We start from the raw sequence: 24077 nt of genomic DNA on the forward strand, positions 1-24077 counted from the left end.
TCAAAGTTGAAAAAGTAACTGGTACTTTTATTTCTTGATTTGGATTATCTTTATGTTGTAAACCAGTTCTCAACTACTCTAGTTACCTTGGAACAAAACACTGGCAGAGAATATGCTGGATTGAAAGTACCAGACACTATTTTCACTGAATAAATAATACATTTGAACTGTTCACATTTCATTGTAAAAGGTACACAACCCTTGGAGTCTAGGGGTTAGACCCTAACTTTTGAAAGCAAAGTGAATCAGAAATCACATAGAGTAGCCAGTCTGGAACAGAAGATGTTTATTCTATGCTGAGTCTCCTTTGCCTCTGCAAACCTCTCCAACAGTTCACTCCATTAAAACATCGAGATGGGGTAGGATGTGTTGATAATAAAAAACCTTCCAGGGGGATCCCTGGGTGGCGCAGCGGTTTGGCGCCTGCCTTTGGCCCAGGGCGCGATCCTGGAGACCCGGGATCGAATCCCACGTCGGGCTCCCATTGCATGGGGCCTGCTTCTCCCTCTGCCTGTGTCTCTGCCTCTCTCTCTCTCTGTGTGACTATCATAAATAAATAAATAATTTAAAAAAAAAAAAAAAAAAAAAAAAAAAACCTTCCAGGCATTTATCAAGTAGATTATCTCTGAAACTACACCTTGGATTAGAAGCCTTTGACCAGGAATTTGGCCTTCGTGTTAATCTGTGTATACATTCATTTCACATTTTCTCTTGCCTCTGTTGTTCTTTTTTTTAATCTAATCCATAGAATAAATTGTCCTGACTTAATTTTGCTTATGTGACAATTGAAAACAACACTACTGCAGCGTAACACCACTACATCTGCAAAACTGCCAATTTCAGTGAGTTCCTCTTCCACCCACCTCACCCCATCCCCATGAAATCCCAGAAGAAAACCCCTGAGCCAAAGGCTAGGATTTTTCTTTGCTATAGGGTAAGTCTATGTGACTTTTTTTATTAATGATACTGAAAACTTCTTAAAGACTGCTAGTGTACGTACAGTTTCCAACACCAAGAACACAAATAAATCCCTTCATTTTGTTTAGTATTTCAAGACAAACTATGTTTCTCATAAAAGAAGAGTATCGATTCAGAAGAGTCCTTGGAAGTCACTATGTGTAAATACTTCTGACAACAGAACACATTAATGTCAAGACACAGCCAATAACGTAAAAAGCCTCGATGCATCTGTGCCAGTCAAAGGGCATGTGTATTAGCAGCTCAGGGAAGTGGCATTTGCAGGAAGGCACTACAACTGCATTCAAAAGAAAATCATTAGGCCTCAGCCGTTAATCCCCTCCCCCATGCTCCTCATCAGGATCCCTCAAAGCAATTAACCAGTAGAAGGTGCTATTCTGCAACCCACAGTATTCACACCAACCTCCATCCTTGGCCCAGAGCTGGGTTTAACCCAGGTGGAATCGGTCAGCCTATTCCCTGTCCAGTATTCAAGGAAGACTCTACACCAGCCCCCAAAAGAGAAAATCAGATCTGTCTTTATAGCCCCTGTGTACAAAACAAAACAAAAAATGACATCTCAATGGCCAGCATACCTACTATCAGCCATCAGACCACTAATATGTCAAAACATACAGACATTCTTTACTAAATATTAATCTCAAACACGATCTTTTTCATCTTAATTGAGACGATCTACTTCTACCTTGAAAAGGCCCTGGTCACATTCACTACAATAAGAGTCAACTGAACAAATCACTGTCCCCAACAAAGTCAGGGGCAATGAAGAATAGGAAAGCTGACTACAAGGCCACGACACATAAAGAGGGATTTTATCTTTACATACACACAAAAAAAGAGCAGCAGAAACTAGGGCTGCAAAGGAAAGAAGGGAGGTGGAGAAGAGGAGTCTCTGAACATGTTTTTGAGTGTCCTTTAGTTTCCGATATACTCTTCTGCCTCTTTTAAGGTTGAAAAAAAAAAAAAAAAAAAGGCCAGACATGAGATGGGTGAAAGAAAGCTGAAAAAGAAAAGCGTCCACCCTTCCCCCCATCTCCTCTCTCCTCTCTCCCAAAAAAGAGCTGTGTTTGTCTGTGCAAACCTAGTCCCAAATATGGGAGAGAGAGAATGAATGTGTGTATGGAAGAACAATGAGCCCTCAGCCTGGTATTGTGTGTGTGTGTGTGTGTGTGTGTGTGTGTGTCTGCCTCTGCCTCTTTTCCCTTCACCCTCAACAACAACAGGGAGAGCTAGAAGCCAGCTTTCCACCCAGGCCATCAAAATCAAAACTGGTTTATAATTTACAGTGGCATTAACTCAGCAAGGAAATCCATGGAAGGAAACAGCTACCCAAAGATGATTTTATTATTGTATAGATCCATCCTCTCTCCCCTCCCCCAACAGACTGAGACTAAAAGAAACCAGTGTACACCAGACAAAAAAAAGGTCTCTCTTTAAACCGAAAGCAATTATCAAAACAGTTTTGTATCTAAACATAGGGTGCATTAATTTGTGTGACATCAAAATGTTTGTTTTGCAATCCACGAAGTTTCCCTTTTACTAGTTATCTTTTCTGCCTTTAAAAATTTGCTTTGGGGAAGGCTATTTCGGGATTCATACAAAACTACTTTCTAAATGTCCCTTAAAATAGCAACAACACACACTGAAACATTTAAAGCACCCAGTTTCTCAAGGACACGTTTTTAGCTTAAATCAATGTCTGAAGTCTCTAATCCAGAGAAATTGCAAGCAAACCTTGGAAAAGAGGCAGAGGAACATGACAATTCGACAATGAATCATTCTGTTTTCCTTTCAACAACTTCTCAAGCAACCACTTTCAAAGGAAACCAGCAATACTCCCCCCTCCAACACACACACACACACACACACACACACATCTTATGTCAAACTACTACCTCTCTTCTTTCCAAAACCTTCAATAAAAATAAAAATAGAAGCCACTCTCTCTTTCAGAGAGCAGAACTCAAACATGGTAGTAAGAATCCTATTCTGCTGCAAACGATTTGGGGGTTTTCGTAATAATTTAGGAACCACACAGAGACCTGGAGATGTAGAGCACAAAGAGGGAATCTTTCCCTAACGTGAAAATGATACTTTCAGAAGAGTCCTTTCCACCACCACCACCACCACCAAGACCCCCAGACCCACAAACATTCAAGAAAAATGTACAGTCTGGGTCCCTGACTTCCCTTCCTGCCTCCCCACCGCAACCCCCAGTTTCAGCCAATAATTTAGTCACATGAAACAGTTTAACCCCCAGACAAGTCAAACAAGACCATGAATAAGCAGCAAAGAAAGAACAGGGGTCGGCAGGCGAGTGGGACAGTTACCTGGCCCGCACAGGGCCCAGGAAGCCCCGGCCCTTTATTCCCGACACCCCCCCGCCCCCCCCGGCCGCGCGCGGCTCGCTGGCCGCCCCCCCCCCCGGCGGACCCGGGGCGCCCACGCCGACCCCCTGCCGCCCCGCGCCCGCGCCCGCGCCCAGGACGAGGCGCCGGGGGCACGGCAGCAGCCCCACGCCGGCAAGTTGGAGACTCACCTTCCCCGGATGCGCTACACCATCAATGGAGGTGTGTTCGTCCGGCTCCCGGGAAAGTGGGGGACGGGGCGGGGAGGCCGCTGGGCTCGCGCCGACGAGGGGCCGGCCACGGGGACGGGGCCGGGGCCGGGGGGCTGCGGGGGCTTCCCTCCCGTGACCTCGGGGCCGGTCTCCACCAGCCTCCCTGCTGCTCGCTCGGCCAGTCCTTCAGGAGCGGGAGCCCAGGATCATGTCTGGTTTTGTTTTCCTGAGGGCGAGGGGCTCCCTGAGGATGATGCTGATTTTTTTCCCCCTCAACTAGGAGAGAAAAGAAACAGAGTGTGGGAGGCGAGCGAGAGGAAGAGCGGCGGGGAAGCGGAGGTGGGGGCGAGACCCGAGGCGGGCGAGCGTCTAGGGCGTGCGGGAGGAAGAGGAGGCTGGGAGCGCGGGGGGCGGCTCGCGAGCGTCTGTGGGAGTAGCGGCGCCTCGGCGATGGTGGCCGAGCCGCGGCGGGGCTGCTGCACCGACCCGCCGCCCACTCCGCGCTCGGGCCCGGCCCACCTCGCAGTATCGCGCCTCGCCATTGGCGCGTCCCGGCGTGACGCGCGCGGAGGCCGGGCCAATGGGAGGCGGAGGGCGGGTGAAGGGGCGGGGCTTCCTGCGCTCTCTCATTCTCTCCCTCTCTCTCCCTCTTTTTTTTTTTTTTTTTTTTTTTTTTTCTTTCTAATAAAAAAGAGCAGGAGAGAAGGAGGGGAGAGGCTGGTCTGTACCGACGCGGCGGCGGCCCGGGCTCGAGCGCGCGCTCCGGGCGGCGGCTGGCGGTGGGCTCGGCCCCCGACCGCGGCGCGTCTTTGTGCAGGTCCCAGCGGCGCCGCTGGCCGGGGTCACAATTTGCCGTCGCGGCCACTTCGGACGCGGACTCGTGTCCCTGGGAAGGGGGGCGGGGGGAGGAGGGAGGAGGGGGGAGGGGGACTCGGAGTGGGCTCCAGCGATTCGCTGCAGGACTCTTCCGAAATTCTGATTTCAGAAGATTAATTAAGAAAAGGAAAAACGAAATTCGCAGGTCGCGCTGCTTCTTTGAAAAAGAATATAATAAAGAGGCAAAGCCCGGAAAGTCTCATCAAGGAATAAAGAAGGGACTAGAACCCCAGCCGCAGAGGGCATATTAGGGAGAGAGCAGTGTGCACAACTCTATGCCGTAAGTTGGAAAAATAAAATTTAAAAAAAAAAAAAAAAGAAAAGAAAGAAAGGAAAAAAACAAATATCACCTTTTCTTTTGAGAAACCTAGTATTCTGGTAAGGCTGGTAATGACAGGGTCCGCGGTGCTGTAAGGGGAGTGAGGGGCAGGCCAAATGCGCATACTCTTGTTTAATATAATTTATAGGAATGAGAGGTTTGGAAATTTTAATTATGACGAGCAGTTTTTGAAATGCATATCATGCTTATTGAGTTCTTTCACACACCCTGGCACGAATCCAGGGCGAATCATCAACCTATTGTTGGTTTGTTAATATACTGTAAATGCTTATTGGTGTCCTTATACCATACACTCTCCCTGAAGGAGTTCAGATCTGTATATAATAGAATAATTAAGGGATAGAACACAGCGCAAAATAATTCGCTCATCTATTTCAAATAAAGTGATAATTTTCTCTTTGGAATATCTATTCAGATTATAATTTCCATATCCAGCAGTTTCTTTTAAGAATAATTTGGACTGAGCAGATATCATTGGGCTGTGACTCCATAGATTCAGAAACAAAACGGGTCTTTGCCATAACCTCTCTGAGTAACTTTCAGCAAGAAAAACCCTCTCTTGCTGCAATTCCTTCAGCTGTGAAATGGGAAAGGTAGTTAATACCTCATTACATATCTAATAATGTGAGAACTGAAAGTTACAACATAATAAATGGCTCCGGACATCCTAGATGTGAATGGAACTATTCGACCTCAGTTTGAAAATAGTAAAGTGTATTAGATGGCTTCAGTGTCCATCACCATCTACATTTACAAGGACACCCTTTCTAATAAAGGTTCAGCCCTGTGGTGGGCAATAGACAACAGTTTTTCAGAAGATGCCCGTGGATCCTACACCACCATTCAGCAGGGAGGAGAAAAGCTCTCAAGATCAGTTAGCCACATTTATTGTAGTATTAGGGCTTGCCATCACTTTCATTAATTTATAAAAATGTAGATTCAACTCAGTCAGTTGAGCGTCCCAAGCTCTTGATTTCAGCTTGGGTCATGATCTCAGGGTTGTGGGATCGAGCCCCAAAACGGGCCACTGCACTTAGCAGGCAGTCTGCTTGACATTCTTTTTCTCCCTCCGCTTTTCCCTCTCCTCCCCTCCCTCTCTTAAAAAAAAAAAATAAAGTAGATTTAAGGGTGCCTGGATGGTTCAGGTGGAAGAGCATGTGACTTTTGATCTCCAGGTTGTGAGTTCAAGCCCCAGGTTGGGCATAGAGCCTCCTTTTAAAAAAAAAAATACATAGATTTAGAAGTTTCAAGATCTCACATTGTTATGAAGCATAATATTACGGTATTGCACCATATAATTGGAAAACTAGATCTCTTTAACTACAACAATCCCATGCAAGACTTATCGTCCAGCCATAAAGCTGGAGAGAACAGCCTTCCTGAGAGGCTGATAATGTAATAACAATACATCTTAATAAAGACAACTATTAAACGACGGACTGAAAGCTTTTTACGTCCCTAGCGCCATGCAAAGCATGTAGTGCTCCTTGGTCCACTTAGTCCTGACAACAATCCATGAGGTGTATTATTATCTCCATTGTAGAGGTCAAGAAACCGGCTTGGAGAAGTTAAATAGCTTGGTCAAGGTGAAAGGGGTCAAATATCTAGTGGGTTTTTTTCCCACTATGAAATTAGAAAGAATTTCCTTATTCTTTTTTCAGCAAGCTTTAGAAAGGGGATTTAGTTATTGAATTTGGAAAGATCAAGAAGGATTTTTGTTTGTTATTTTATGTGTCTTACTACAGGTAGAAGTGATTTCATTCTGAATACAGAGGTCATATCAGAGATGTAATACCATTATCTAAAAGAAGCCAGGAGGGATCCCTGGGTGGCGCAGCGGTTTGGCGCCTGCCTTTGGCCCGGGGCGCGATCCTGGAGACCCGGGATCGAATCCCACATCGGGCTCCCCGTGCATGGAGCCTGTTTCTCCCTCTGCCTGTGTCTCTGCCTCTCTCTTTCTCTCTCTCTGTGACTATCATGAATAAATAAATAAAATCTTAAAAAAAAAATAAAAAAAATAAAAGAAGCCAGGAGAAAGAGGGATTCTTTAATAAATGACATTGGGACAACTAGATATCTATACAAGAAAACAAAACAAAATACAGGAAAAAAAATTTTTAGGGGTACCTGGGTGGTTTAGTTGGTAAGCATCCAACACTTGATTTCAGCACAGGTCATGATCTCATGGTCATGAGGTCCAGCTCCATGCTGGATGTGAAGCCTGCTTAAGATTCTCTTTCTGGGCACCTGGGTGGCTCAGTGGTTGAGCATCTGCCTTTGGCTTGGGTCGTGATCCTGGAGTCCTCGGATCAAGTCCCACATTAGGCTCTCTGCAGGGAGCCTGCTTCTCCCTCTGCCTGTGTCTCCCTCTCTTTCTGGGTCTCTCATGAATAGATAAATAAAATCTTAAGAAAAAAAAATTTCTCTTTCTCCCTCTCCCTAGGCCCCTTCCTCTGCGCTTGTTCTCTCTCTTTCTCAAATAATAAATAAATCTTAAAAAAAAAAAAAAATTACAGAGACTTTACTGTGGCCTACAGGACCTTGTAAGAGCCACTGAACCACTATTTGTTAGGTTAAGTTTAGAAGTTTATTTTATTACTGTCCTCTGTAACCCACATAGAGGTCAGATATTTTATGATTTTTTAAATGAAAATAATGAGAGGAATACTAAAATTTTTTCAAATCATGGATTGAAGAAGTTTTTTTTAAGCATGACCGGAAACCCAGAAGCCATAAAGGAAAAACACCAATAAATTTTATCTATGTATATTTTACATCTCTATAAGGCACACACACACACACACACACACAAAACAATGCAAGAAACAAACAAATGGAGGAAAAATATTGTAACACCCATAATAAAGTACTAATTTCCTTCTTTCTTTTTTTTTAAGATTTTATTTTTAAGTAATCTCTACACCTAACATAGGGTTTAACTTCACAACCTCAAAATCAAGAGTTGCAGGCTCTACTAACTGAGCCAGCCAGGCACCCCTAAAGTATTAACTTCTTTAATACAAAGAGCTCTTACAGATTCTGTAAGAAAAAAAATCAGAAGAATGGACAAAATATAGGAACAAATTCACAGAGAAATGTGTTCAATAAACATGATTCAATCATAATAAAATAAATGCAAGTTAAAATCATGTCTCACATTAGGGAAAATTTTTAACTTCATAATACCCACTGTCAATGGGGATGTGGGAAAATAAGTACTCTGTAATGTAATCAGTCCCTTTTTTAGAACACAATTTGGCAACCACCTATGGAAAGTTTAGATATCCATACCCTTTGACCCAAAAACTCCACTTCTAGAAAGCCATTCTACAAATAATCTTGCATAAATGTACAAAAATATATACAAACAGATATATAAAAGCAACGATATTTACGATAGTGAAAATCCAGAAAAATCTAAACATCCATCAACAGAGTATTTATATAAATCATAGTACAAACATACAATGGAATACTTTATAGCTTTCAAAAAGGATTAGAGGGATCCCTGGGTGGCTCAGCGGTTGAGCATCTGCCTTCGGCCCAGGGCATGATCCCAGGGTGCTGGGATCAAGTCCCACATTCGGCTCCCTGCATGGAGCCTGCTTCTCCCTCTGCCTGTGTCTCTGCCTCTCTCTCTCGCTCTGTAATGAAAAAATAAGTAAAATCTTAAAAAAAAAGGGGGGGGATTAGATAAATCTGAATTGATATAGAATGATAATCAGGATTCAGAGTTAAAAGAACAAAGCAAGTCACAGAACAATTATCCAAAGTATAATTCTTTTTTTAAGATTTTATTTATTTATTCATGAGAGATGCGGAGAGAGGCAGAGACACAGGTAGAGAGAAAAACAGGCTTCCCACAAGGAGCCCAATGCAGGACTTGACCCCAGGACACCCGAATCATGATCTGAGCCGAAAGCAGATGCTCAACTACTGAGCCACCCAAGGTGCCCCCCCAAAGTATAATTCTATTTGAGTTTTAAGTAGGCTCCATGCCCACCCCGGAGCTTGAACTCACAACCCCCCAGATCAAGAGTCACAGGCTCTACCCAGTGAGCCAGCCAGTCGGCCCCTATTTGTATTTTTAGAAGGACAAATGTAAGTATGCTTCAAAGATGTCTAAAAACATATTCACCAGGAAAACATTTAGAGTGAGTCCACTGGGCATGGAATGAAGAGTAAGGAGGGAAAGACTTTTGATATCATTCTACTCTGTTCTGTTTGATTTTTTCTCTTCATATCAAGCATGTATAATTTTTATAATTAAAAAAAAAGAATTCAAGTTCTTTGAACATGTGACTAGTAGCTAGCCCTCATAATTCACCAGAAGTACCTGAGCTTTAGAACTAGTAAATTATTTTCCTCTAAAATGCCTTCAGCAAAACTGGGGTGTTTTATCAAGCCTGGTAACAGACTGAAGCTTGTTTCTACGCATTTTCTTTGAAACTGCCTTCCAAGTTTCTGCAGTGCAAATGCCAGCCAATATGAGCTTCAGCAACCTCACATTGCACTTTTTCAGGTTGAGCAAGAGCAGAGCTGACTGCTCCCCACTGTGGGGTGTCTGGGACACTCAGCACTCACCTTGGGTTTACCCACAATGGGGTTTCACTTCATAGTTTGTTGTAATCAAATTTGTCCTCCAGTCTTTTCCCTCAGGCCAAGTGAGTAACCCCTGGCAGCCTTTGAAAGTCCCTGTACTGAACTGAAACAGAGAAATGGGTGATGATGGCACCTATTTGGAGGAGGTACATGTCATGCATCCAGACATGTACGAAAGTGAAACAGCTTCCCAAAACTCATAGCCCTTTTCCTTTGTGTGAACGTGACTGATTGTGGATAACAATTAAATTGGTTCTCCATTCAACTCCAGGCTCAGATGAATTTTCTTTCAACCAAAGTAAAGTGGGTCTGTATACCAACACACCTATAGACAAATCTCTAGGAGACCCTGCTCCACTGAACCACATCAGACCCAGCAGAGTGATGCTCTTCTCTGCGTCACACTTAGCCAGCCAATGCCACAGCATGCTATCCGGGGACCTTGGGTGCCTTTGGGATAAGATCTAAACCCAACATCTGACTTCAGACCACATGTGGTCATTGAAAAGTCTCACGGGGCTTCGTGAAAGAATTAAAGGGAGGAGATGCTGATTTTCATTGTCTTGGCCCAATTCCAAGTTTGATCGTTCGCAGTCCTCCTTTGTCTGCCTGCCATCTCACTGAGACGTGCTAGTCCACAGTTCCTGTTATAAACAGCTGTCCACTGTTAACCGAGCGAGCCGGAGAGCCAGCGAATTCCACCCTGGGGGAAGCTGCATTTCAAGATAAACATTTCCTCCGCATCTTTGGTAAATTACTTAGATTTACCTTGGAGGAAAGATATTTTTCTAGCAAGAATAAGGGCATAGTAATGGGGAGTTAAAAATTATCCACAAGCCCTATTTTGTCTCAATGGTGAACAAAGACGACTGGACTTAATCACAAAGGGGCCCTCAGAAGGGAGAGTCCATAGGAAATAAATATCAGATTCTAACATTTTATTTGGGAATCCAGAATTTAACCTTTTTAAATATTTTATTTATTTATTTGAGAGAGAGTGTGAGTGAGAGAAAGAGCATAGGAAGAGGGACAAGCAGACACCGCGCTAAGCATAGAGCCTGACACAGGCTCCCAACACCCCAAGACCATGACTTGAGCTGAAATCAAGAGTCAGACACAACGGACTGAGCCACCCAGGCACCCCCAGAATTTAATCTTCAACATTGATGAAACAGGCGCTATTTGTCACCAAAATGCATTTGTTTACAAACAGAGCAAATGGGCAAGTAACTCTGTAAACCAGAGGAAACAACAAAATTCACCCTCTGCCATCCGAGCTCCAGTGTCTATGTTGGACATGTCTGGGGCACTCAGTTAAATGCCTCCTCCTTTTCATTCAACACTTACGACCTCTCAATTTCAAATTTCAACCCCAAATGTCTCCTCAAATACTCCAACTTCCAGAATAATTACTCTCTTTAATCTTTTTTTTTTAAGATTTTATTTTTTTTTAATTCATGAGAGATACAGAGAGAGAGGCAGAGACACAGGCAGAGGGAGAAGCAGGCTCCACGCAGGGAGCCCACTGCGGCACTCAATCCCGGGTCTCCAGGATCACGCCCTGGGCTGAAGATAGGCATTAAACCGCTGAGCCACCCAGGGATCCCCCCTCTCTTTCATTTTAAAAGAGGGGCAGCCCGGGTGGCTCAGCAGTTTAGCGCTGCCTTCAGCCCAGGGTGTGATCCTGGAGACCCAGGATTGAGTGCCGCAGTGGGCTCCCTGCATGGAGCCTGCTTCTCCCTCTGCCTCTGTGTGTGTGTGTGTGTGTGTGTGTGTGTGTGTGTGTGTGTGTGTCTCATGAATAAATAAATAAATAAAATATTTAAAAAATCTTAAAAGAGCATTTTACCTTGAAAGTATCCAAAATATCCTTCAATAAGTGAATGAATAAACAAGCTATGTCGCATCCATTCAATGGAATATTATTCAGCGCTAAAAGGCACTAAGCTATCAAGCCATAAACAGGCATTAGGGAACCTTACAGGCATTACTAAGTGAAATAAACCAATACGAAAAAAGTCACTGTGTGTTTCCAACTATATGACATTCTGGAAAAGGCAAAACTATGTCTGGAAAAGACATCCTAGAATAGGAAGTAAAAAGATCAGTGGTTGCCAGGGATAAGGGAAAGACAGGCCTGAATAGGTGGATACAGGAGATTTTTCACTATACAGTGAAATAGTTTTCACTATTTCACAAAAGTTCCACTATTCAGTATGATTTTATAAGGGTGGATACATGTCATGATACATTTGCTAAAACCAACAGAATCTATAAAACACAGAGTGAATGGATCCTACTGTAAACAATGGACTTTAGTTAATAAATAATATTTCTATATTGGTTCATCAATTAAACAAATAGACCACACTAACACAAGTCGTTAATAAAAGAAGACTGGAGTAGGGGTGAAAGGGCACATAGGAACTCTACACTTCCTGCTTCAGTTTGCTGTAAACCTAAAACTACTCTGAAAAAGTCTATTAACTTTTTTATAAAGAGCATTTTACCTCTGCTGTTTGTGTTGTAAGACACAGAGACTCAGCATGTCAAGTAACAAGAGACAGGAACCCAGGCAAAGCCGAACCCAGTGACATCAGGAACTATGAGACAAGAAGCAGGGCCCCAGGAAGGTTGGGGCCCCAGGACATCATCACTGCCTCCCCTTCCTTCTCTCTCCCACATGCTGGCTTCCTCAACCTTCACCCTGTACCTCCTTTTCTCTCCAGAGTGTCTGCTTTCTCATCATCTCAGCTCCTCCATGTCTGTGGACATGTCGGCTCCCATGTGGCCTCTAGTGGCTTCTCTAGCTTTTCTGTAGCTTGTGGCTTCTCAGGTAGAGCTGCTTCTGCTGGCCACCTCAGGACTTATTTCCTACATAAAATTCCTGAGACAGGGCTCCTGGGTGGCTCAGTGGTAGAGCATCTGCCTTTTGACTCAGGTCATGATTCTGGAGTTTCAGGATTGAGTCCCCCAGGGGGCTCCCCACAGAGAGTCTGCTTCTCCCTCTGCCTTGTCTCTGCCTCTCTCTCTCTGTGTGTCTCTCATGAATAAATAAATAAAATCTTTTAAAAAAAACAGATAGGGACGCCTGGGTGACTCAGCGGTTGAGCACTTGCCTTTGGCCCAGTGTGTGATCCTGGAGACCTGAGATCGAGTCCCACATCGGGCTCCCTGCATGGAGCCTGCTTCTCTCTCTGCCTGTGTCTCTGCCTCTCTCTCTCCTCTCTGTGTATTCTCATGAATAAATAAATAAAATATTTTTGTTAATTTTTTTGACACAAGCCATTCCAAAGGATACCATCCATGTCAGGCACATCAAGGATACTGCCAACACCAGGGCCTGAATGGCTCTTAAACAGGCCCACTCTAGGGGTGCCTGGGTGGCACAGTCGAATGGGTGTCTCACTCTTGTTTTCGCCTCCAGTCATGATCTCAGGGTCGTGAGATCAGCTCCACACCAGCATGGAGATTCTTATTCTGGATAAGATCTAAACCCAACATCCGATTTCCAACCACATGTGCTCCTTGAAAAGTCTCACAGGGCTTCCAGAAAGAATTAAGGAGATGCTGATTTGTTGAATCACAAAGAAGGGGTGTGGTGGGGATTTAAAGAATGCATGTAAAGCCCTCAGGGTTGACTGTGGACACTGCTTAACTCAATATAAGACTCAGTTCAGTTATAGCCAATGTGAGTATCTAGCAGATGTAAGCTTCGGCATTGACCATTGTCAGGTATAAATCTTTGAAAACTTTTTTTTTTTTAAAGATTCTATTTATTTAGATTTATTCTATTTATTTATTCATGAGAGACACAGAGAGAGAGAGGCAGAGGGAGAAGCAGGCTCCATGCAGGGAGCCCAACATGGGACTCGATCCCGGGACTCCAGGATCACACCCTGGGCTGAAGGAAGATGCTTAACCGCTGAGCCACCAGGCGTCCCAATCTTTGAAAACTTTTGAATGAAGTTGATCATTGGCTTTGGGGAAAATAAACTACTTAAAGTCACTGAAATGTTATCAAATCATTTTTTGTGAGCTAATTTAAAATAATTTATTTAGGGTCTCCTGGGTGGCTCAATAGGTTAAGTATCTGTCTTCAGCTCAAGTCATGATCATAGGGTCCTGAGATCGAGCCTTCCATCAGGCTCTCTGCTTGGTGAGGAGTCTGCTTCTCCCTCTCCCTCTGCCCCTACGCCCCCACTCCTGTTCTCGCACGCTCTGCTCTTTGTCTCTCTCAAATAATAAAAAAAATTAAAATTAAAAATAAAAAACAAGTTATTTGTCCTATAATGTTTATGTTAATTAATGTTAATGCAGATTAAACTAGACCAATATGAAGTAGACAAAGCTACAGGCATTGTTTTAATTTTTTTTGAAGAAATAAGCACTTCAAAAAAAAGAAAGAAGCATTTCTTTTTTTTTTTAAAGATTTATTTATTTATTCATAAGAAACACAGAGAGAAAGGCAGAGACATAGTCAGAGGGAAAAGCAGGCCCCCCACAGGGAGCCCAATTTGGGTCTCATCCAGGATCCTGGGATCATGCCCTGAGCCAAAGGCAGACGCTCCACCACTGAGCCACCCAGGCATCCCGGCATTGTTTTAATCTTAAGGATTTTCTGAGAACCTATGATTGGACCAAACATACATGTGGTGTATATCTGTGTTTGAGAAGTCAGATTCTTGTCTTCTTAAAACAAATCTGAGTCAGTCCTAATACAATATCCCCAGTGACTCGATGACCTCTCTCCTCCATATCTGTTTACATTCTATGATCAAGCACTGTACCCTCTGCCTTGCACACAGAAGCTCAGAAGCTTGTCCTCTCACTTCCTAATATTCTCCGAGTCAAACCACAATCCTGGTGATAATTCCAACATGCTGCCTACTCGACATCTCCACCTGCCCAGCCAAACTCTTTTGGCATCACACTGCCTGATTTTATTTTAAATCCATGACCACAAACCTCAAGTGGACTTTTAATGCCCTTAGCAATCATAGGATACTTACCCAGGTTCATTTCTCCCCCAGTGCTCCAGCCAGTAATCTCACATCCATTCCTCCCTCCTCAAACCTCCAACACCTCCTCCCTTCTTTCCAAGGTCACCGTGATTATTGATGTAATGAGCAGAGAAAGTCCACAGACTGCCCACTCCCCACATCTATCTATCCATTTCTGAACCCACCCTCTGACTTCCTTGCCTGCTATTACAGATGAATCACCAAGGGTCCTGTGGAAGCCCAGCCCTCTGCTTTGACCCTTTCCTTCCCATACTCATGAATATTACTCAGCCTTCTCCAGTCTCTCTGCTACATCATTTTTCTGTCTCTCATGAATAAATAAATAAAATATTTTTAAATATCTATTTGTCTATTATGTCCTATACTTAGCTTGTTAAGAAAAAGTTTTTTTTAATTTTTAAGAAAAATACTAGCTCTGGCGGCTGACTAGCTCAGTCAGTGGATCATGTAACTCTTGATTTTGGGTTTGTATACCCACATTGGGTATGAAGATTACTTAAAAATAAAGTATTTTTTAAAAGAAAAATAATAGCCAAATATCCTCATAATATTACAAAAAGCCACTTTCTCTTTCTCTACCATACATTTTTTTTAAGTAAGCTCTATATCCAACATGGGGCTTAAACTCATGACCCCAAGATCAAGAGTCACATGTTCTTCCAACTGACCCAGCCAAGCGCCCCTTCTACTGTGCATTTTAAGACAAATCCCTGGCACTCAACTTGGATTTTTTTTTTCAGCAGCAGAGTAAAGCTAGCAACAGTAGAGAAATGACAACTGCCCTTTACTCGGTAAACAAAGGTTGCATTTGCTTTCCATAGGATTCCATAGTCTCAAAGCTGAACTGAGGGGTTTAAGATTTAGGAACAACTCTTTGAAATGTAAACCTGTTTAATGTGGAGAAAAAATTTTCATCTGCCCTCAAAAGACTCTGGTGTCGTCGCTTCCCTTTTTTTGGGGTGTGGGAGAGGCCTGAACTCCCGACCCTGAGATCAAGACCTGAGCTCAAATCAAGATGTGAGCCAAGATCAAGAGCTGGACACTTGGGGCACCTGGGTGGCTCAGTCAGTTAAGTGTCCAACTGTTGCTTTTGGCTCAGGTCATGATCTCAGGGTTGTGAGATCAAGCCGGGCATTGAGCTCATGCTGGGTATGAAGCCTGCTTAAGATTCTCTCTCTCCCTTTTCCTCTGCCCCTCCCTTCTCCTCTCTCCCTCTCTTAAAAAAAAAGTGTCAGATGCTTGACCAACTGAGCCATCCAGGCACTCCTGGTGTCTTTGCCTCCAATTACCCTGGAGGAATGATTGACAGTTAATACCCTCAGTTTATAGCACGGTTTTTTAAACAGATATGTTGATCCTTAGAAGAGAAATATAAGCATCTGCAAATCATTAGCATGGTATTCATGGAAGTAACCAAAAAATGATACAGTCCCATTCAGTCAAGGCTACTAGTGCTGTACGAGATCCTTAGGATGGTGTGAAGATACAAATATCAAGAAACCTGAGAGTGAGAAAAATACAAGGTTAGCAGAAGCCAAGTCTGAATCCATTAAAATTTACCTTAACCATTAAAAGACGCTTAGAATCTTTTTTTAATAAAGCAGAATTTATTATTACCATTAAATAGTATAATAAATAAATTTATTGTTACCATTAAAAGACACTTAGAATCTTTTTTTTTTTTTAATAAAGATTTTATTTATCCATTCATGAGAGAGAGAGACAGACTCTCCAAGGGCAAGGAGCCAGATGCAGGATTTAATCCCAGGACCCCGGAATCACAACCTGAGCTGAAGGCAGATGCTTAATTGACTGAGCCACCCAGGTGCCCCTTACCTTTGAATCTTATAATGCTTTATCTGGATAGAACCCCTGAAATCATCTAGTCAGACTCTTCAGTCTCAGGATCTTAAATATTATTTATATTTAATATAATATAATATATGTTATATATATATATAATAAAATCTTTAATTTTACTATTATTCATTTTATTCATTTGAGATATTTTATTCATTTGAGAGAGAGAGAAAACACAAGTGCGGGGGAGGGGCAGAGGGAGAGAGAGAAGCAGGCTCCTTGCTGAGCAAGGAGCCCCACATGGGGCTTGATACCAGGACCCCAGGATCATGACCTAAGTCAAAGGCAGATGCTGAACCAACTGAGCCACCCAAGTGCCCCACGATCTTAAATATTATTAATTACTGTTTAGGTTGAATTATGTCCCTCAAAAAAGATATGTGGAAATCCTAACCTCTAGTCCCTCAGAATGTGACTTTGTTTGGAATAAGGTTGTTGCAGTGGTAATGAGTTAAGATAGTGTCATACTGGAGTAGAGTGGGCCCTAATCCAACATGAAGGATGTCCTCATAAGAAGATAGCCATCTAAAGATGCAGAGACTCAGGGAGATGGCATGTGAAGATGGGGGCAGAGATTTGAGTGATGTGTCTACAAGCTAAGGGACACCGAGTATGGCTGGCAGCCACCAGGAGTGAGGAGGGAGGCCTGCAACAGATTCTCCTTCAGCACCCTCAAAAGGAAGCAGCCCTTTGGGTGTCTGGCTGGCTCAGTTAGGGGCACCTGTGACTCTTGACCTTAGGGTTGTGAGTTGGAGCCTCACACTAGGTATAGAGATTATTGAAAAATAAAATTTTGTAAAAAAAATAAATAGGACACCTGGGTGGCTCAGTGGTTGAGCATCTGCCTTTGGCTCAGGTCATAATCCCAGGGTCCTGGGATCTAATCCCACATCAGGTTCCCCACAGGAAGCCTGCTTCTCCCTCTCCCTCTACCTATGTCTCTGCCTCTCTCTATGTCTCTCAGGAATAAATAAATAAAATCTTTAAAAATAAATAAATAATATAAATAAATAGATAGATAGATAAATAAATAAATAAATAAATAAATAAATAAATAAATAAAGGCATCTGGGTGGCCCAGTCAGTTGGGCATCCAATTCTTTTTTTGAGCGGGGGGCATCCAACTCTTGATTTTGGCTCAGGTCATGGTCTTGGGGAAGTGGGATCAAGCCCTGAGTGGGGCTCTGCACTGGCTGTGGAGCCTGCTTCTCATTCTCTCTCTCTCTCTCCTTCTGACCACCCCCCTCATGTTCGGAAGCACTCTTTCTCCTTCTCTAAAAAAAGATTTGAAAAAAGAAGAAACAACCCTATGAACACCTTGGCTTGGGACTTTTAGCCTCCAGAGATATAAGACAATACATTTCTATTGTCTTAAGCCACCCGGTTTGTGGTACTTTGTTAGAGCTAAGGAAACCAAGAGAATAAGCCAAAGAGCTTTTGTTTCAGTGGGTTTTACCCTCTGACGTGTATCACATTGTCTTTGAAACACAAGAATACACAAACTCACGTTCCGCACACTGTCAGAACAATGACCTCATCACAGGTCACATAGCCTCTGCTAAACCCCACTGTGCACTCGCCATAGTGATTAAGGCAAATAGCATCTTGGTTTGTTGTGAAATGTTTTTGACCTTGCAAACCCCAAAAAAGGGTCCCTTGAGAACTGCTGACTTATCCAAATCCCTTCTTTTCTATAGACGAGGAAACTGAAGACCAAGGGTAGGAAGGACCCTTCCCTTAGTCTTGGGCTAAGCCCCAGCTTCCTGACTCCCTGTGGGGGTTCCTAGAACCACAGAGCCACAGAACAAATGTTTAGGGGAGGGGCAAAATCAAGTAACTAGAGCAAACCAACTAGTTAGTCTACACTAGACACTGCTCTAGACTTAGTTACATTATGAAGTAAAGGTCCTTTATTTATCTTTTTTTTAAAGTAAACTCTCTCCAACATGAGGCTCAAACTCACAACCCTGAGATCAAGAGTTGCATGCTCTACCGACTGAGCCAGCCAGGTGCCCCAAACATAGTTCCTCTAAATTGGCTTGTGCACAACATTCATTTCATTTTTATTTTTTTTAAAGATTTTATTTATTTATTCATGAGAGACACACAGAGAGAGGCAGAGACACAGGCAGAGGGAGAAGCAGGCTCCATGCCGGGAGACTGATGTGGGACTCGATCCTGGGTCTTCAGGATCATGCCCCGGGCTGAAGGCGACACTAAACTGCTAAGCCACCAGGGCTGCCCTTATTTTATTTTTTTAAAAATGTTTTTGTATTTATTCATTTGAGAGAGACAGAGAGTGAGTGAGAGCCTGAGCAGGGGGGAGGGGCAGAGGAAGAGAGAGAAGCAGACTCCCCACTTAGTGGAGAGCCTGATGCTGGGCTGTATTCCAGGACTCCGAGATCATGACCTGAGCCAAAGGCGGATGCTTAACCGACTGAGCCACCCAGCTGCCCCAGCACTCATTATTTTAAAAAGTGATTTAGGGGCACCTGGCTGCTGGCTCAGTCAGTAGAGCATATAACTCTTGATCTCAGAGTCATGAGTTCAAGCCGCACGTTGGACATGGAGCCTACTTTTAAAAAAAAAAGTGATTTATTGGGCAGCCCGGGTGGCTCAGCAGTTTAGCGCCGCCTTCAGCCCAGGGCGTGATCCTGGAGACCCAGGATCAAGTCCCGCGGTCGGGCTCCCTGCACGGAGCCTGCTTCTCCCTCTGCCTGTGTCTCTGCCTCTGTGTGTGTGTGTGTGTGTCTCATGAATAAATAAAATCTTTAAAAAAATTTTTAATTAAAAAAAGTGATATAAAGGGTGTGGCCCATATTTTAAGAGAGCTTTTTCCCCAACATCAAAGGCAACATGTAATTGCAATGCTGAGGAAGTCTAGGGGGCCCATGGCCTCCTGGAGTTGGTATGAAGTAAGCGTGAGTGTGCATGCATACACGCAGAGGTGTGTGTGCACCCGACACATGCACATGTTTCGTGAGAAGGAGCCATAGTGCTCTTCAGGTTTTCAAAGGGGATCCATGACTCCAAGAAGATTGCTAACCCCTGCAAGAGGGAACGGTCATCCCAGGAACGCTGACTTAGAGGCTTTCTCTCTCGGCTATATGTGGACTTTGAAATCAAGCTACTTCTCCCTCTTCTGCCCACAGGACAAGTCTTTCTGCACGACGCTCCGCACATTTGTGGACAGGACCTCTCTCAGCCCTGAGCTTTTCATGCCAATGCCTCATGACCTGAAACCAGATGTGCATGAAACAGCTAATTTATTCAGAAGTCATGTGAAGAATGACCTCCGCCTGCAGTAGTCATCAAATAACAGAATAATTTAGGGCCGTAGGGGCAGGTGGGGGCCACCAAAAGACAGAGACTTTGTGCTTTCACTCTCCATTTTGTCCAGAACAACCAAATGTTCGGATAAATACAAACCTTGTGACAGTGATCTTTAAAATTCTACGTATTTGGGCAGCCCGGGTGGCTCAGCGGTTTAGCGCCGCCTTCGGCCCAGGGTGTGACCCTGGAGCCCTGGATCGAGTCCCTGCATGGAGCCTGCTTCTCCCTCTGCCTGTGTCTCTGCCTCTCTCTCTGTGTCTCTCATGAATAAATAAATAAAATCTTTTAAAATAAATAAATAAAAAATAAAATTCTACATATTTTAACACTTGAACATATATTGGATGGATCTTGGTGGACTAAACTCAGGTCTAGGTAAACAAGGTTTTTCTAATTGGAAATAAACAGCAAAAAATATATATATATATGTGTGTGTGTGTGTGTGTGTGTGTGTGTGTGTATTTTTTCTTTTGAGATAAATAAAGTCTTGTCATGGTTTCACCAACTATCTAAAGTTCAATTTCATAATAACCAAATAGTTCAGTTATTTGCCTTTTCATGGTCATGTTCATTAATCAGCTTCACTGGCCCAAACCACATTATTTTTGGAGGCTTCTGAGCAGAGAAAATTAGCAGATTGATTTGTCATCTAAACACCAAAATATACAGCACAGAAACAATTAAAAAAAAACTTCAGTTGAACAAATGTTGGAAATAACTCATCACTTATTTTTGCATATTTTGTGGGACAACAAAAATATGTCATGGCCATTTCTGGAAAAGGATATTTATCTTCCAAAGATGGTATTGGTGCACCTTCAAATTCACAAATGCTGCAACTGCTTATGGCCAAAGGAGGTCTTCCCCCCACCCCCCAACCCTCCACCTAGTGGGATTTAATTGCATATCCCCCCAGATCCCTATTTATGTATTCTATTTATATCTTGCAGTAAAAAAAAGTAGTTCACTCTTGGTTTTTATCTGGTAAAATATCACAATTTAATTAACTTATTTTGGTCTGAGTCCAAAACAGCCTCTTCACGATGTCATAGAAATTATAGGTTTTCTGATGGATGCCAAGACTATTAAGACGGTACTTACATTACGATCATTATGCATCAATGTATTATGGTCATCTCTATTTTACAGTTCATTATTTAATAGTGCTTGTCTAAAAGGTCAAAGTATTTATAGGATCATTTGGCCCATTTTTAACTTGGCTAATTTACAAATAATTTCACAAATATTTTTGTGTCACCATTATTTGTTGACAAACATCTGATTCAGGATATGGAAGCTTCAGATTATAAACACACTGCCTTAACCAGATACCCTTCAGCATTTCCTCATTCCAAATAATACCAGCTTGTCAAAGAGATATGACCTTCATAATATGGTAAACTGATTTTTAAAAATCATCTTCTTGGGCAGCCCCTGTGGCGCAGTGGTTTAGTGCCACCTGCAGCCTGGGGTGTGATCCTGGAGACCCGGGATCAAGTCCCACTTCGGGCTCCCTGCATGGAGCCTGCTTCTCCCTCTGCCTGTGTCTCTGCCTCTCTCTCTCTCTCTGTGTGTCTCTATGAATAAATAAATAAAAATCTTTAATAAAAATAAAAAATCATCTTCTTTTCATTATAAATCTCAGAAACTAGAAATCTAAGTTGTAGCTGCTTGTCATTAATGCACACCCAAAAGTGCCTTCATTTCTAACGTGGAGTAACATAGCATAGCAACATAGCATAGCATGTTGAAAACCAGTCATTGTCTAGCTAACACATCTCCATTTTTTAGCACAGCATAATCAAATAAAATGTGCTTTAGTTAATGCTGTGTTCTAGCATTGAATAAATAAAACTAGAATTGTAACCCTAATTTTAGTATCAAATAAGTTATCTGACAACTTAATACGTAATTCTTAAATTCTCAAACTGAGAATGCAATCTTTCTCAATAAATATAGATGCAATTTTCCAAAAGAATACCTTCATATAGAAAAAAAGGAAAGATGAAGAAATGGGAAAAATATCAAAAGATATTTTTCATAACAAAATATTTTCTGTTTTTAGTGAAACCAGTCAAAAGCACAAAAATTCTAAGGGGATCATATAAATGCAATAAATCGTTCCAAAGAATAAAATGCATTCAATGTCTATAGGACTGTTCCCTGAACTAAGGAAATGCATTAGGGATGCATTAGCCACATCAGTGTGATTCTGGCCAATGGCCTCTTTGTCAACCTGTCCCTTATGGAGGAACACAAATCGATTTTTTTTTTCACAAATCGATTTTGATGCTTATTAAAAAGAGCAAAGTGATTCCTTCATTCACATCTTGACTCAAAATCTCGACCTTTTTACTTATCCACAAAGGATAAGAGCGTCAGAGCTATCTATAATAATTGGTCCGTTACACAAATATTTGTTCCCTGCCTATGCAAGACTTTTTCCTGGGAGCAGAGCCTCACTTTGGATCCAGCACATACCTTGGAAGGCTCCTTGATGCTCTGCATTTCACTAACTGCCTGGCGTTCCTTTGAGGCTGGTAAGTAGGCTGTCCTGTACGTCTGAGGGCGGGTCTGAATGGGTCGTCTTGTACTGCGATTTTGCCAGTGAAGCCGTGGCTGTATGGTAGAATGGTTAATCAATAATTATTAAGCCAGGGATTAGGCCAGGAAGGGTCCTTCCAGATAAAGTAGTTATCTCCTATGACTGTCTGGGGGACGGAAAGCCAGTGTAGAATCCTATTTCTCATCACACACAAGATAAAACGTTAATTATTTAAAGAGTTAAATGGAACATGGGGTGGGGCGCCTGGTGGGCTCAGTCAGTAGAGCATGCGACTCTAGGTCTTGGTGTCATGAGTTCAAGCCCCACGTTGGATGTAGACATTACTTCAATAGTTTTTTTTTTTTTAAGATTTTATTAAAAAAATAAAAAAATAAAGATTTTATTTATTTATTCATGAGACACACACACACATACACACACACACACACACACACACAGAGGCAGAGACACAGGCAGAGGGAGAAGCAGGCTCCATGCAGGGAGCCCTACGTGGGACTCAATCCCGGCTCTCCAGGATCATGCCCTGGGCTGAAGGCGGCGCTAAACTACTGAGCCACCCGGGCTGCCCCAATAAATAGTTAACTATAGCAAAAATACTTAAACCTGGGGGAAATGTAGGTGACCGTTTCCCCTTTCAGTCTTCCAACTTGCAAATGTACTGCCTCAGGGCCCCGACCTCGGGTTTTTCTCTTCTCTCTCTACATTCAGAGCCTAGGTGCAGCACCTGTACTTATAGCTTGACATGAAAGTACCTGCTGACAACTCCCAGATGGACACTCCAGCCCAGCCCTCTTCCCAGAGCTCCAAACTCAAAGATGGGCAGGCCTTCATGGCATAGTCTCAGCAGCATCTTAAACCAGTTAGGCCCCAAACCAAACTCCTGCTTTCCCTCCCTCAGACATGCTCCTTCCTGGACTTCCTCATCTCAGTTGATGGCAGCTCCATCCTTCCAGGTGTTTGAGCCAAAAACCTCAGAACCATTCTTGATCTGCCTCTTTTTCATACCCCACATTCAACCTGTTGGCCAATCCTGTCTTCAAAATTGATTCAGGCTCTGACCACTTTTCTAACCTCCTGCAGTGGTTCTGCCCTGGTCCAGAGCTTGGTGCTCTCTTCCCTGAATTATATTAGTAGCTTCCTCATCCCCAACCCTCGGTCTATTCTCAGTGGAGCCACCAGAGCAATTGTTTGAAAACTTGAGTTTCAAACAATTTTTCCTTTCTCCCCTCAAACGAATCCACTGGCTTCCAACTCATTCAGAGAGAAACCAGAGGATTTATTAGGGGCCTACAAAGTCCCACATGATCTGGCCCTGTGTTTTCTCTATGGCCTCATTCTCCACTGCTCTCCATCTGGCCCATTTTGCTCCAGCCACACTGGCCTCCTGGCTGTTATTCACACAGATAATAGGCTTGGCACCCTGGAGCATTGGCATTTGTCCTCTTCTGCCTGAAAGGCCCTGTTATGGGTTGGATCATTTCCCCAAAAAAGCTATGTCCAAATCCTAGCCCCTAGGACCTGTGAATGGGACCTGATTTGGAGATGTCATCAAGTTAAAATGAGGTCCTACTGAAATGGGACCTAAATCCAATGACTGGGCTTCTTATAGGAAAAGAGTAATTCAGAGACGCAGAAGAAACACAGAGATAACAGAAGGCCACATGGTGACAAGAGCAGAGATGGGAGTGATGCATCTACATGCTCAGGGATGCCCAGAAATGCTGGAGAAGGTAAGGAAGGAGCTTCCCCTGGAGGCTTCAGACTGAGCACCACCCTGCTGACACCTTGATCTTGGACTCTGGACCCCAGGACTGTGAAAGAATAAATTTTTGTTGTTTTAAGCCACCTAGTTTGTGGTCATTTGTTATGGCAACCATTGGAAACTAACACATCACCCCCCCTCCCACCCCAATATCAGATGCGTCACAGTGTCCCTTG

The 24077-nt window shown here is 43.1% G+C and overlaps 1 protein-coding gene across 6 annotated transcripts in view; it reads right to left on the reverse strand.

The window, feature by feature from the left end:
• The window catches only part of RERE (arginine-glutamic acid dipeptide repeats), a 403339-nt gene extending 399284 nt beyond the window's left edge, over positions 1–4055 (reverse strand). For 3 of the 6 annotated variants that reach the window (XM_072731211.1, XM_026005079.2, XM_026005075.2), the window contains exon 1: positions 3518–3987. The gene's annotated coding sequence lies outside the window, so the exon portion shown is untranslated. Of the gene's footprint in view, positions 1–3517 lie in introns of all 6 variants that reach the window. The other 3 variants (XM_026005078.2, XM_072731205.1, XM_072731208.1) reach the window with 2 other exon arrangements.
• Between the last annotated feature and the right edge of the window lie 20022 nt (positions 4056–24077).

The sequence above is a fragment of the Vulpes vulpes genome, chromosome 12 (assembly GCF_048418805.1).
Source record: "Vulpes vulpes isolate BD-2025 chromosome 12, VulVul3, whole genome shotgun sequence".
NCBI lineage: Eukaryota > Metazoa > Chordata > Mammalia > Carnivora > Canidae > Vulpes > Vulpes vulpes.